This window comes from Tamandua tetradactyla, chromosome X (genome assembly GCF_023851605.1).
Source record: "Tamandua tetradactyla isolate mTamTet1 chromosome X, mTamTet1.pri, whole genome shotgun sequence".
Taxonomy (NCBI): Eukaryota; Metazoa; Chordata; class Mammalia; order Pilosa; family Myrmecophagidae; genus Tamandua; species Tamandua tetradactyla.
The window spans coordinates 38,622,418-38,635,920 of record NC_135353.1 but is presented as its reverse complement, the minus strand read 5'-3'; the positions used below and the strand labels follow the sequence as shown (position 1 = coordinate 38,635,920).

The window sequence follows — 13,503 nt, the reverse complement described above, 5'->3', positions numbered from 1 at the left end:
AAAAGAATCTGACCAGTACCTTGCAGTGTTGATATTTCTTAGACATGTGCTTGCAATTTTGGACACTCATGCAGAGCTTCCCAACCATGTGTGTATATATGCATGTGTGTATATATCTGTAGCTGTATATAAAATGCATGTATAGCTGCAAATAAAGATACCCACAGTCATGTATATATATATGTACACAAAAACATGCTGAAGGTGTTAGTACAATATCTCCAAAGTACTGTACCTATCTTCAGCAAGAATGCAAAAGAAAATATTTTTGATATATATATACCTAGAACAGATTTTTAAAATTATCAGAGTAATGTCATTAACGGGCAAATTGAAATTTAATACTAGCTGGTATGTTTAATAAATGTCAAGTTGTGGACCAACATATATATAGCCTTTTATTATCTTTCCATTCTTTAAATCAGTCTTAGAAATTTTTATTTTAGACCCATAGTAAACAGACACGCACAGAAAAATTCATTTTATTTTTTTTTGGTATCCCAATGAATCTGAGATGTAAACTGAATGTATTTGTAACTATTTATATTTGGATAACCATTATCTTACAGCCAACTTTGACAATATCTATTAGTGATAGGTAAAGTCACAGGCCAATTTTACTTGTTTGTCCTGAAAGAAAAATCCTTTTAAAAGATTTCTGATTTTTACTGGATTTTGTATTTTCAGTTTCAAATATTTTTCTATATCAAACCTAGCTAAAACGGAGATGACAGTTTCTGATCTATAACAAACTCTATACAATTTTCAGGTACCTATTAAAAAGAAATTAAGAAATTATCTTAATAGTATTGTGGGCTGTGTAGAACAAAGTGAATGTACAGTACTTCCTTGGAGTCTTGTTTCTGAAATGATTGTTTTCTAAAATTGCAGCTTGAAAACTATCCAAATGGTCTAGTTTCTTCACAGTTTACACAGTAGGATATAGTGATGATGTTTTGCTCTTTTCATATTGAAATACACTTTAAGGGTGAGTGGGGAGAATGCTGACTTTGAGATAGGAAGAAAGAAACAGTCAGAGGTTTGCCTGTCTATGGTTAGGGGACCCTGCTGAAAGACTACTGTGCCTCTGCCCTTTCAGTGTTCTCTCAAGTAGAACACCCGTGGGAACAAATCCTGGATTGGCATTATATAAATGCTGGAATACTGGTGAGAAAATGTTGACCCTTTTTTTTTTTTTTTGAGGGGGTGGATAGTTCTTTTAAAAAGGCAATTATAGCTAGGTAAGATTTTTTTAATCAGCTTTTTCTGTCTGAATACACCTTTTCTCCTGTCAGAACTGAAAGCTTGAGTAGAGTGATATTGTGGAAGCCTTCAGGTCACAAACTGTCTTCCTTAACTTCTCATCCCTCCTCAAACATGCTAGCCCCTGTAGTCAAATCACATTAGTAATATAACTTGCTGGCACCCAACCATCCCTGAGCATCATTTTCCCACATGTCCGACGTCCTCACTGTAGGGATTGCAGTGGATCAGGCAGGGTGTTTAGGATTCTTACCATGCCTGCGAGGCCCTTTTGTCCTCAGCCACAAATCCCACATCCTGTACTCAGGATAGAAACACAGGTTCACTTTCTGGGCACTGTTGTAAGATAGGTTCTGTCAAAGCTGAATCATTGTCTGCAAAGTATGTGGGAGAGGAGTATTATTGCTAATTTTGTGAAACAAAAAGTCTAGTCCTGTCTTTTTAATGAGCTTAACTCTCACTGACCTCTGTAGCAACATTGGGAGCTTGGGAGCACATGGAAACAAGAGCCCGACACATGGATGTTAATGTTTTTCTAACAACTGTGGAGATTTGAGGGAATGTGCGGTGAATGTAAAAGACCTAGTTTATTTGGCAGTCTCAATCACAAAATGCCAAAAAAAAGTGGGTTAGGAAGATAGAAAGGTAGGGAAAGAGAAAGAGAGGAATAGGAGAAGGAAAATGAGAAGAGGAAGAAGAAGAAGAGAAACAAAAGAGAAGAAAGAGGAGGAGGAGGAGGAGGAGGAAGAGCGGAAGGATATGAAGGTGGAAGGAGAGTGGGGGAGAAAGAGACTAAGAGGAGAACGATTAAAAATAAGGAGGAGTTGAGGAAGGGAGGGAAGGAGGAACAACAAGAAAGTTTTCAGAAGGATTAGTTTACCCATAACAGAATGTACTCTCAAAAGTCCAATGTAGAGTTTGAAGTAGGTAGACCAAGATGAAGTGTAAGATGCTCCAGGGTTTCATTCTTTGACAGATCTTTGAACAAGCAAAACCTTACAAAGCAACCTTCCTCAACATCATGGAAAACCGTTAAACAGTTGCAGTTACTAAGTGTTGCCTAAAAAAATATGAAGCTTTAAAAAATGGTAGGAGAAGCTTATGGTACCATTGATGATCCTTTCTCCATCCCCTCTCCAGCATAGTGTATATTGAGACTTCTCTCGTATTGTGGGTCCCTGGCTCCATTCTGGAGGGAGCAGAGTAACTACCACGTGTATACTGTGGCTACCTTTTTTTGGTACCAATCTATCAGGTGATAGCCTGAATGCCATAACCAGGAAGCTCATCTATGGCTCATCTTCTCAGAATTTTTCCTCAGACAGAAGAAGGTAGTGGATAAATAAAACACTGTAAGAAACAATTATGTTAAAGTCACCTGGAGCAACAAATCACCTTCTTTAAGCTATACAAAAGAGCCATAGGAGAGGAAGATAGTCTATATCATGGGGGCCTGGGGGGTCATTTGCATTCCTGTAAACTGAGGAATTCCTAAGGCACAAACCCAGGACAAGAGCCAGCTAAGAAAAAAACAAGAAAATCCTCTACTTCACATTCACCTCAGGTTGATCTTCTTGATAGGAAGGCTAAACTCTGAAAGAGAGCACCAGCCAAAGCAAGGCAAATTTGCAAAAACTGAAAGAATTTTCTTGTACAGATTTCTTTGTTTTTGTTAGCTCCTGGCAGTCAAGAAAATATCTGACATATCACTAATTGTATATATAAAAATCCAGAACCATTAACGAAGAAATCTAGACTTTCGACACACCACATGATATCTTAAAAATGACTTTCAATATGCTCAAAGAGATGAGGCATAGAGAAAGAACTAAAGAATATCAGAAAAGCAAAGAATGAAAAATATGACAATCACAATAAATAGAAATTTCAAAAATGGACCGAACAAATACTGGAGTTGAAGAACACAATAACTGAAATGAAAAAAAAAATCGCCTGGAAGCCTCAAGAGAAGATTGGAATTGACCAAAAAGAAAAAAAGAACTCAAAGACAAGGAAATTGAAATATTGCAAGCTGAGGAGTAGAAAGAAAAATGACTGAAAACAGTAAACAGAGCTTAAGAGAAACTGTGGGTCACCAATACACATATTATGAAAGTACCAGAAGCAGAAGAAAGAGAGAAAGGGGCAGAACAAATATTAAAAAATAATGGCAAAAATATCCCAAATTTAATAAAAAACATGAATATTTCCATTCAAGAATAAACAAAACAAAACAAAACAGGATAATCCTCTATTAGCATGCGTGGCCAGACCCATAATAGTAAAACTGTCAAATGCCAAGGACAAGGAGAGAATTCTGCAAGCTGCAATACAAAAGCTACATGTCATATACACGGGAGTCACAATAAGATTAAGTTCAGATTTCTCATCAGACAAGAAAGCAGTGGGGCAAAATATTTAACATACTGAAGTAATGCAATTGTCAAATATGGTTGTTTGGAACTGTATGTACCTCCCAGAAAAACATGTTTTTAAATTTAATCCATTCCTTGGGTGTGGTCCCATTGTAAGTAGGACTTTTTGAAGTTATTTCAGTTAAGTTATGGCCCACCTCATTCAGCATGGTCTTAATTTTATTACTGGAATCCTTTATAGGATGAATGAAATTCAGACACACAGAGAGAAAGCCAAAGAAGGAGAAGCCAGGAACTGAACATCAACAAAACCTGGAAAAGTAGGGAGAGTCCAGGAGATGCTATCATGTAACTTGTAATGTGCCAAGCTAAGGGCCAAGGATCACCAGCAGCCATCCCCAGAATACCAGTCTTTGGGGATAAAGCATCTCCTCAAAGATTATTTGATTTGAACTTTCTCTTAACCTTGAAACTGGGATCCATTAAATTCCTATTGTTTAAGCCAGTCCATTGGATGGTATCTGCGTGAGTAACTAAGGAAACCAAAAACATCATCAACGGATTTTATATCTGGTGAAACTATCTTTCAAAAGAGAGAGAGAGAGAGAGACTTAGACATTCCAAGAGAAACCAAACCTGAGGGAGTTCCTTACCACTCACCTGCTCTACAAGCAATGCTAAAGGGATTTCTTCAGGGCAAAAGGAAAGGACTAGACAGGGGGTCAAAGTGGCATAAAGAAATAAAGACCAAATCTACAACTTTTGGATGGGTCCCTGGAACAGGTAAGTCGTATAACCAGAGGGCCCAGACTCTCCAGAGCATCAGATAGTTCCATCTCCCTACCCCATATTATTGGCAGATCTTTCCAACATGAAAAAGTTAGAATGGCTATAGCCCCAACACTGTTAAAGAGAGGGTGGAAAGATCAAAGGTGATGGTAGAGTTATACAGAGAAGATAGGATTTAGCAAATGAATATGATTACTAAATCATTATATTGATATCTCTTTTAGTCTCCAGTGTCTTGGAGCAGCTAAAAGTAAAAACCTAAAATTGTGGAGTTGTAACCCATACCATACTGAAATTTGTTCTAAAACTAATTGTTGTGTTGTACTTTGAAATTGCTTTTCTGTATACATGTTATTTTTCACAATTAAAAACAATGAAGAAAAATATATTTAGGTAAAATGAAGGATTGGTTGCTACAAAGCTTTGAAGTTTTGAGAAAGTTTTAATGTTTAATTATTCTCAAAGAGTGGTAGTGCCAAGTTATCATTCATTACTCAGTATGCAGCCTAGCAAATTTGAATAAAATGCAGCAGCAATAACAGATGCTGTAGTTAACTGTAGTGCTCTGCCATTATTTTGACTTGTGTATTTCATTTTGAGACTGGGTGAGGCACCCATAGAGAATTATAAAGTAAAACAAGAAAGATTCAAGATTTTAATAAGGCATTACCTTAAGCACCTCACATTGTACATATTTCATCTCTATCTGGATACATGGGTTTATATGTGTGAACATTCACAGAAAGATAGGGACCCCAATAAACAGCCATAGTAATAAACTCTCTTTGTAGCTGAAGATGTAACACTGGGCATTACTTATGTATAGATATGTGATGCAAAAACCATTATTCTATTGACATGTTTAAGGTCAAATATATGTCTCTATCTAATGCCCTTTCTCTACACAAGTTTCTGGTCCTAGCATTTCTCTGTTCCTCTCGTTTTGGAAGTAGGCTTTTACAAATGAAATTATTTCATCCATGACCTCAATCTGTTATTACATTATATAGAGAATGTTTGTTATTTGGTTTTCAAAAAAAAAAAAAAGAAACAATATCCTTATGCTCAGGTTGCCAAAGTCAAAATTACTAGTGGGTGGAGGGAGGGGCCTATACTATTATGCAATGGGTGGTTTTGCTCACAGTTGTCTAAATCACTGATTTAAATGATTCTTTCTCAATGAATTGACTTGCCTAATTATAGCTACATCATCCAGCTATTTTAGAATTGTGTCAATATTATGACCGTGTATTGGATAAAATCTAGTGAATAGCAAGCTAAATGGGGAAACGTAGATATTATGTCTCTATTTAGCTTTATATTACCAATACTACATTTTTGGAGATATTTAAATGAGGACTCATACATTGATTTTAACCCTTTGTAAGTGAAAGTCTAGATTTCAGAATTCTTCCCCTTATTGCTAGAGAGGTATTTACACAAATATGAATCCATGTACTAACAGTGCTCAATTCATAATACTGAGGATAGAAGAAATAGTGAATTATAATTCTTCCCTTTCTGTGGCTAAGTTTCAATATACCTTTTTAGAGTTCTGAGTGATTTGGTTTTGCTTTTTCTTTCTATAACTAATAAAGTAATAGTTATTTTTGTCAAGGATTGAATTAATATAGGGCTGACCTTATTATCAGTTCAGGATGTCACACATGGGAATGGGTTTGAACATTATAAAAATAAATGAATGCTCGCTTCGGCAGCACGTATACTAAAATTGGAACGAAACAGAGAAGATTAACATTGCCCCTGTGCAAGGATGACGTGCAAATTCATGAGGTGTTCTATATTTTTTTAATTAAAAAAAAAATGAAATGAGAGGGTGGTGAGATGGTGGCTCAGTGGCAGAATTCTCACCTGCCATGCCAGAGAGCCAGGTTCGATTCCTGGTGCCTGCCTACATTAAAAAAAAATAATAAATAAATAAAATTTTTAAAATGAGAAGATACTTTGGTTTATTCCACAGCTAACAGTTTTTCCCCGATAAATTATTGTTAGGATTATGGGACTTAAGTAACATTAGTGGACATTTTAGTGTCAAGATTCAAACTAAAATTATGGTCATATAATAGGTGGAAATGATTCAGGAAAAATTAATGTGCAAGAAAACTGTAAGTCTTTAATATTACTTATTCTTCAAATCATGTTAGCTTGATTTTCCAAGCTGTGAATATCTAGAGGTCATGAAAGGACAAAGAACACAGCTTCTAGAAATTTGTGGATATTGGTTCATAATGTCTTCTCTTTGCTCTGCATCTGAGTAAGGTCCATTCATGTCACTATTCTTCAGACACTGTGAAGCATTGTTCATGTATCTGTACCACTACTTGTCTTAAAATGAATTGTTGAGGAGTTGAGAGGAACAAAACAAAAAAATCACAGCCCTTTTAGATGTTTATGGAACCAAGAAGCCCATGGTCATTTTGAGAAACACTGAATTCTTTATTTCCTCTTGGAGAGTCATAATGTACCTGGCCACTGTTGCAATTGCTCTGGCAGAGATCCCCAAAGACTTCCATATTGCATATGAATTTTCTCATCTTTAGCCTATTTCAGTTCCTTGTTGCATTTGACATCACTGATCACTCTCTTCTACCTCTTCCTTCCCCTCCCAGCTGCCCTTTAAATATGTGCCTTCATTGTTTCTTTACTTTCATTTTACTAAATAAATGTTTTGTGTAGACTACTCAAACATCGTCTAAATATATAAAATATGAGGAAATCCCCCCATAATACTGTCTTAGTTTACCAGAGCTGCTATACCAAATAACACAAAATGGCTTGGCTTAAGCAACAGGAATTTATTTGCTCACAGTTTTGAAACTAGTAAAGGCCATAAATCAAGGTATTGGCAAGGCTTGTGTTTCCCTTTGCTAAAGCTGCTGGAATGCACAATACCAGAGATAGATTGGCTTTTACAAAGGGGATTTATTAGAACAAATTTACAGTTCTATGGCCATGAAAAATGTCCCAACTAAGGCATCAAGAAGATGATACCTGGCCTCTGAAGAAAGGCCACTGGCCTCTGGGACACCTCTGTCATCTGGGAAGGCACTGTGTGTCTGCTGCTCCTTGCTCCCAGTTCCATTGCTTTTCAGCTTCTGATTCCAGCGGCTTTCTCTCTTTGATCTGCAGGGCTTCTCTGTGTTTCCATTGTTTCTCTCTCTCTCGGGGGCTTTACTTAGCTTCTCTGGGGCAAACTCTGGGTTTCCTTTCTTAGCTTTCCTTGGCTCTTTCCACGTTCTGGCTGTTTCAGTTTTCTGTGGGTCCTTGCTTAACATTTCCTGGGGTATTTCTGTCTAAATTCTCTCTCCACGAGCTCTTTGAAAGGCCTCCAGTAAGCGAATTACAATCCACTTTGAATGGATGGGGTCACATCTCCAATGAAACAACCTAATCAAAGGGTCTCAATGCTCAGTAGGTCTGTTCCCACATGATCGGATTAAAAGAGCACAGGCTTTTTTTTTTTTTTTCCTTGCATATCAGATTCAAACCCGCACAGCTTTCTTTCTCCTCAAAGGCCATAGTGTTTTTGGTGATGGCTATTGGTAAACCTTGTGAATCCTTGGCTTTTCTCTCTGCTTCCTGTCATATGAAAACATCCCCTCCTTTATGGCTTCTATGACTTCCAGGTCCTCTTTATAAGACCTCCATTAATACTGATTAATACCCACCCTAATTCAGTTGGGGTAAACCTTAACTAAAATAGCATCTTTAAGAAGTCTTATTTACAATGGGTTAACACCCACAGAGACGTGGATTGCAATTAAGAACACGTGTTTGTTGGGGTTCATAATTCAGCTGCCCACATAGACCATCCCCCAGAGATACAGACTGCTAACACTTTTATATATATTCAGATATATACTCTATGCTTATTCCTCTCCTTGCCCTGCTCCCTTTTTTAAACAAAAATGGGATTGTATGTGTTTCTGATTTGACATTTGTACATTTTGCCTCACAATAGCATCAAGACCACTTCTCTATATCAGTACAAAAATAAGTATGTCTAAAATGTTTGTGGGGAGGCGTCCAACTAACTAAGCCCATCTGTTGGCAGTTGTCAACAACAGTGCTTGCCACTTCAATGATCACTTCTTCACTTGATATGTGCCAACACATAGTTTGGAGCCTTTGGGAAAATTCTCTGTGAAGACTGGCTCCCATCTAAATGGTAGCATTCTCCCAATTGTAACTCAGGCTTGTGGTACCTCTGCTAGGCTTTATGCGATCTGATCCACATTCTGATTACAAGAACATTGTTAAAGTTTCTAATCTGATAATGATACTTTTTCTTATTTATAGCACTAATATCGGGTTATTAAATATGAATATTCTGTACCGTCATTTCCATAAAATCCTAAGAAGGACTCTATGTGTGCCATTTTGACACAGAAGCTCTAGTGAATTGTTAAACAATCTTTGCCCCTCTATACAACATTCAGGTTTCTTTTTAAAACTTAATTCTTATGTTCAAAGGCATTGATGGCTTTCCAACTCATTCAGAATTAAAATTCAAGATTCTTATAATTGCCTACAGCTGTCTACATGATGTGGTCTTCTATTAATTACCATTCTGACTTTGTCTCCTACTACTCCTTTCTTCACTCACTCTGCTTCAAGTTATCTACCAGGCTTTAAAAAAAAGCACTTTATTTAAAATCACATCTCCTTCTGAATTCCTATACCCTATGCTCTTTTACCCTGTTTCATTTACCAGCATTGATAACCATATGATATACTATACATTTACTAGTTCATCTGTCTTTACCTCTCTTCTTCTCAATGGACGGTAGCAGCATGAAAGCGTAAACTTGTTTGTCTTGCTTACTAGAGTATCTCTACGGCCCATGTGATGTCTGACACTGCTAAGCATTCAATACTTGTTGACTGAGTGAAGAAGTGAACATTTAAAATTATTCCTTTTTTTATGTAAATTTAAAAGCCAGGCATGTTATTGATTCTTAATAATTTTTAAGTTGACTCAATTTTTTTCATTTTTATAGTCATATCAACTGGAAATCATTTTGACTTTTTCCATTTTCCAATATTTATAACTTTTATTTTGCAATCTTTTCTGATTGCTCAAAGTAGAATTGTCATAACAATGTTAAATACTGCTGTGATTTTGGGAATCCTGCTTTGTTCTTTAGTTTCAAAGGAATTTCTCTTGTTATATCATTAGAAAGAATTCTAAATGGTTTGGATTTGAAACACAATATTTAGATTCTCTCTCTCTCTCACACACACACACAAACACATATGAAAATGTACTTATTTGTATAAATATTTTATCAAAAATATAGGTAGGGTCTTCCTACGTCACTTACTGGAATTTATTGAGATTAACATATAAACCTTCAGATGACTTGCTATTATGATATATTACAATAATATTTTTCTTAATAGTGAACACTCCTTGCATTGAAGGAACTGCTATTGTTCCATTTTTTCAAATGCACTGATGATTTATATCCAGGGTTCCCAGAGGATAGCTTACATTTATTTATCTATGTATGCTTGGTAGATCGAATTATGTACTCCAATTTTAGGTATATTCTTAATCTTAGTCTGTGTCCCTGTGGATGTGAACCCATTGTAAATAGGACCCTCTAAAATATATTTTTTAGTTTAAGTGTGGCCAATTAAGGCAGGGTGGATCTTAATTCGAATTATTGGAGGCTTTACAAGGAAATAAACCAGAAATCATGGACAGAGAAGGCCAATGGGAGAAGCATGAAGAGAAAGCAGAGGACATCGACATGTGACAAGAAAGCCAAGGGACCCCAAAGATTGCCTGCAGCCAGCACCAGAACACTACAGTCTTCCAAGAGAAAGCACGCCTTGCTGACAACTAGGTTTTAGATTTCTCCTAGACTCAAACCTATCAGCCAATACATTCCCATTGTTTAGGTGAACCCATAGTGTGGTATTTGTGACAGCAACATGATAAACTAAGACACTAGGCAAAATTCGTCTTTTTTTAAAATTTTGCGCAATTTTAATTACATTTGTTATTAAAATTATACTGGCTTTATACGGAAAAGAGTAAACTTTTTCTACGTTCTCAAACAGCTCAAATTTAAATATTCCTTGACAATGTGAAATAACTTACCTTAGAACCATGAGACCTGATGTTTTATTGTATGTATATGTATATATACATATGGCTTTCTTGGATAAAGGGGAAATTTAAAAGTAACATATACGGTTTTTCTAGAATTAATGATCAGTTCAATTTTCTTATTTCCTCTTGGGAAAAATTTGGAATTGATGATGAAGTGAAAATCTTCCTCTGTGAGACTACCAGGGCTTCATGAACAAGGCTTCCAGGGATGCTGGTGCCAGCATACTGTTGACAGTGCTGGAGATACCGCAGATGAGCAGGCGCAGTGGTCCAGGAATCACCACCTGTGAAGAACTGCTTTGTGAGATATGTGTGTTTTTTCATTTTCCGGGAAGATAACAGAAGTTGAGCGATGCAGAAGCCTAATTAGTGGACAAATGTGAGCAGGCTTAGGTGCGGCTAGATAAAAATTTAGGGAGGATATATGCAAGAAACAAAGCTCTTTGTGATTTTTGATGTGGAGAATCAAAATCATGATTTTAGTATTAAGGAAATATATTTTGTCTCAGGCAGATGAGGTCATGGCATTTGTGAAAAACAAATTTCTATTTCACCTTCTCTCCTGCTCTTGGTCTGTCTCTTCCCATAATTCCTTTCTGGATCCTTGATAGACGTTTTTATTCTTTCTTTATTCTTCTTGCTCCCTAAGAGGGAGAATTACCCAGCATTTCATATTACTCATTGTTTTAGTTTGCTAAAGCTGCCAAATTGCAGATACCATAAAATCGACTGGCTTTTCTACAATGGGCGTTTATTAAATTACAAGTTTGCAGTTATGAGGTGTGAAAATGTCAAAATCAAGGCATCAACAGCTGATGCTTTCTCCCCAAAGACCAGTTTCCTGGTGATCCTGAGCACCTATCAGATGGCAAGGCACATGGTGATGTCTGCTAGTCTGTTCCTTCTCTTCTGATCTTTGTTGCTTTCAGCTTCTTGCTTCAGTGACTTCCTGCCTATTTCGGTGGCTTTCTCAGTTTCTGTGGCTCTTTTTTTCTGCTTCTTTCTTTGAATTTCATCTTCTTATAATGGACTCCAGTAAGAGGATCCAGACCCACCCGGGGCATGCCTCAATTGAAATAAACTAGTCAAAAGATCCCATCCACAATTGACCTACAAGCACAGGAATGGAATAGGTTTGAGAACATGATTTTCTGGGGTTACATACGGCTTTAAACCACCACATTTTACCAGCAGAGAGAAATCTCATTCTGGGATTTATAACCAATTATACCCATATCTTCACTACGTTTGTCCTCTTGGATGTCACATAGGCACCACAAATTCAACATTGAGTAATTGAATTTATCGCCACCCAGAATTTGAACCCCAATGCCCGTATTCTCTAAAGTTTCTACTATTCATTAATGTTCAATCTGGAGATTGAGAGTCCACTTAAATTCTCTGATTTTCTGCACCCTCCACATCAGATATCAAATACCGTTTTATTATATTCTCTCTTCATTTTCCAAATAACCTCCTTCTTCTTTACTCCTACTTCCAATGTCCTAGTTCAGGCTCTCATTATCTCCTTTTTGGATTTTCTTCAGTAATATCTGATGCACTGGATATAACTAAAACCAGGGTGCAATCAACCAGGGAACCTACTATGTCCAACTAAATATCTAAGTAATGTAGTCCCGTGTAGTCCATTTTTAGATATGTGAGCCGGAAATATAGGTGCTTTCTGCCTTTGTTTTTATTGCTTGCAGTCATTTCCTCATTTTTTTTATCTTTGTTTCAGAATCAATTTGGTAATCTGACCACAAATCAACGCAGCCACAGTGGTTTAGAAAGAAAGACTTAAGATCTGATGGCTATCAGATTGGCAAAGAGCACAGAATCTAGTAACAAAGTACTGGCAAGGGTGTGGTGAAATAAGGGTGCATACATTAGTTATGGGAGGTTAACTTGGCAGGTTCTCTTTGGAGCATGATTTAGCAATGATTATGAAAAATGAATGTATTTATTGACCTAACATGGCAATTGCTAGGAGTTTATTCTGCAGATATGCTTATACGTGCATAATGGTGCATACATGTAAGCAAGCACTAAAGAGTAGTTTATAGTAACAGAAAAGAAGAAACAACCTGAATGCACACTAAAGATGTGATAAATAAAGGATACTACAACTATTCAGTGGAGTATATTATGCAATTAAAATTATTTAGGTAGATTTGAATATGGAAAAGAATCTCTTAATTTTTTTGAGTGAAAAAAGCAAGGTACTATATTGCATCATGTAAAATCATTTGTATAAAAATGATATAAACACATATACATCTATGCTTATATAAAATAAACTGTCTCTAAATGAATACATACAAGATATTTTGGTCATGATCTATGGGCAGGAGACCAGGGGTCCTGAAGTATGAGGCTTACTTTTCACTCTACACTTTCCATACAGTGTGATTTTTTTGGTCATGTGTATTTATTATCTAATTTAAAATAAATAAAACTAAACAAAAACAAAGACTAAGTGATCATTTTAGACACATCCAGCTTAAAATATTAGATACAGCTGCATGTGTAAAATGGTATACATCTGTGCCTTTTCCTCACATGGAAATATATAAAGCACATACATAAATATATACTACATGTATTAGGTAGTTATGTGTACAAGAGTGTAGATGAAAAATTGTTACATCACCTTTAAGGAAAAAACTTAACCATCCTAACCTATACCAGGTAAATATTAAGATAAGGCATTCAAGATGTTATTTAATATTTTAACCCACGGTAGTAGCATAAATTTGTTTTCAAAAACAAATGTACAAAGTAATGTGGTCATGGCTGACGTTTCAGCTTCAGTTTCCCATTTAAAGGATTTTGATCTTGATAAATACATTCCTAGGTCAATTAAAAATATATAAAGCATACTTTTAAACATTAAAAAATGTAATCTTGCATTTAATTGCTAAGATGCTGAAC

The 13,503-nt window shown here is 36.1% G+C and overlaps 1 non-coding gene across 1 annotated transcript; it reads left to right on the top strand.

Moving 5' to 3' along the window:
* Positions 1 to 6,129: 6,129 nt before the first annotated feature.
* On the top strand, positions 6,130 to 6,236 carry LOC143672260 (U6 spliceosomal RNA). Its single transcript, XR_013169730.1, has one exon. It is a non-coding gene; the product is annotated as a U6 spliceosomal RNA (small nuclear RNA).
* Positions 6,237 to 13,503: the final 7,267 nt, after the last annotated feature.